The sequence below is a fragment of the Aplysia californica genome, unplaced genomic scaffold, assembly GCF_000002075.1.
Source record: "Aplysia californica isolate F4 #8 unplaced genomic scaffold, AplCal3.0 scaffold00335, whole genome shotgun sequence".
In the NCBI taxonomy this organism is placed as follows: Eukaryota; Metazoa; Mollusca; class Gastropoda; order Aplysiida; family Aplysiidae; genus Aplysia; species Aplysia californica.
In genome coordinates, this window is record NW_004797605.1 from 202,515 (window position 1) to 204,972 (window position 2,458).

Sequence of the window (2,458 nt, forward strand, 5' to 3'; positions counted from 1 at the left end):
GGGGGGGGGGGGGGGGGGGGGAGAAGGACACACACTAGCCGCGAAAAGGACGGTCTTACCACGGAGAATGCGTCTTTAATGAAGAGTTTTATGTCGGTGGTTTTTTCGTAAGAGTTTTACGGCACGTGCAACACAATAACAGTCATATAGGTGTAGAAGATAAGAGGTGTTACAAGGGAGAAACAAACAAAAAAGAAGGAGGGGAGAAAAAGATAGACGTTTGGTTGGAAAAAAGGAGCAAACCAAATCAGAGCACCCGCCACCCACCCACGTGTGTCGGTTTGTACGTACAGACAGTTTGTTTTCGGGCAAAGATAAGCAAATCGACACAAAGACAGCCATTTAGAGCATTAAAGAGAAGACAAACAACAACACAAGAGGGAAAGAAAAACACATGTAGTAGAACTACCACTGGCGCCCCAAACCATTAACTTGTGTTCCCGTTTGACGGAGCAAAGGCAAGTGCATTGACACAATGATGGTCATAGTTAATGTTGAGAAAAGGCACGATAGACTGGCATAAACAGAGAGAAAGAAAAATAGTAGGACATATCAAAGGCACCCTGTAACAGCTCACAACTGGGAAATTGCAGGCGTTTTTGTACGCTTCCATTGCCAAATCGACATGATTTAAATCATTCAGGACACACGACTTCGAACCTGCCTCCGCAAACGGATCCCCGAAACAATATTCACGACACGAAAAACTAAGTAAACCTTCAAATTCCCCAAACTACCTAGTACTCCAGCTATTTGATTATCGATTTAAGCCATTAAACAAATGCTTGAGTTCTTTTCTTTTTTTAGTTTCTTTGAGTTGCTGGGAAAAAATAAGAAAGACAGACAGAAAGACAGAGGGAAAGTAAAGGAGTAGGACCTACAAGAGGAAGTAAATTAGCATATCACACCACCCGCTATGCTTGAGTTTCAGTTTGGCTAAAGAGAAATATATTGATACAATAACGGTCACAATACACGGCAGGGAAGAAGCAAAACAGATATACAGAAAAAATAGGAGGAAAGAAAAGACTGCGACCTCCAAACCACCCGCTTAAACAAAAATGTGCAAAAACCAAATTTTGGCATGGCTTTTAAAGGGGGTCATTTAACTGAACTTTGGCATGACTTTTAAAGGCCACATTTTTGGAGTAAAGTCCCTGGAATCTAGAAAAGGGCCTTGGTGGGGAGTAATGCTGCGGGGGGTCAAGGCTCGGAGCTTGGCCGACTTTCCACTGAGGGGTGTTACGCAGAGATGTCCGTGTTTACGGAGTGGAGGGTGGAGGAACCCCCAAGGCCTCCGTGTCTTGCCCTGCTGGCAGGACTCAGCTACATGTTCATTGAAGCATGCCAGGAGCGGACAGCAGCTTCATCCTTCGGACAGTGACTCCATACATCCTCTCTCTCTCTCTCTCTCTCTCTCTCTCTCTCTCTTTCCCATCCCCCATCCCCCTTCCCTGATGCCTATTGCCCCCCCCCCTAAAAATAAAAAAATACTCAACAACACACACACACACACACAACTTCCCAATTCTGAACACTGATCTCCTGTCTGTATCATCAGCATTCGCTCTCTATGCAAACAAACGTTTACGTACTTAGAACTGCAATTTACATATCGCCTGAAAATGGTTGAGGGCAACAACTCTATGGAATATAAGAGAAATGTTTCAGTTTTAGCTACTAGTCTTGCGCATTAATTGCCAACTCAACTAAATCATATGAGTGCCAAAGATTAGAAAAAAAAGAGAGGAGAAAGGACGATAGGCATTTAATAGAAAAGAAAAAGCTAACCACAACCGAGGACCCGCAAACCACCTATGAACAGAAGCAAACAGCACACGTACGTGTTTGTAACACATGTACATATAACTGGCATGAAACAATGGTGTACATATGTCGTGCGGGCTTGGTTGGGAGGGGGTGGGGGGGGGCATAACAGTTGTACGCAACTTGCAACGATGAGTGCTACCATAGCGTTTGCACTTGCGTTATAATAGACAGCTCCCAACAAACAGCTGAACCTATTTTCTTTACGATTTTTATGCCACAATCGGCACAATTTGGACCATTTAGGAGGACTCATATCCGTCTGTGCGAATCCGGGCTGAGAAGGATACAACATCCCAGCAGAAAGCAGCCTAACCACTAGGCCACCGACGCCACTCAGGGTCTAAAGTGTGACAGTGTGAAGATACTTCAAAATCTTCCAAATAACCTTACCAGGAGAGAAGCACCCCATAATATTTTGGCCCGGCTGAGAATGAAGCCCATGCAGCCTGTAGAGATCAAGTTGTATAACGACATGGGGAACAAGTGGTGGGTCGCAGTAAGGGCCCTCGTGTAGGTCTATCGTGCACAGATAATAAAGACCAATATAATACAAGCTTGTGCACATAGGGTGCACAAGGGGGTGCACAAGTGTGTGTGTGTGTGTGTGTGTGTGTGTGTGTGTGTGTGT

The 2,458-nt window shown here is 44.8% G+C and overlaps 1 protein-coding gene across 1 annotated transcript in view; it reads right to left on the reverse strand.

Annotated features, from left to right (window-relative positions):
• The window catches only part of LOC101853867 (5'-AMP-activated protein kinase subunit gamma-2), a gene marked incomplete in the record, with an annotated part of 273,733 nt that overhangs the window by 30,933 nt on the left and 240,342 nt on the right, over positions 1–2,458 (reverse strand).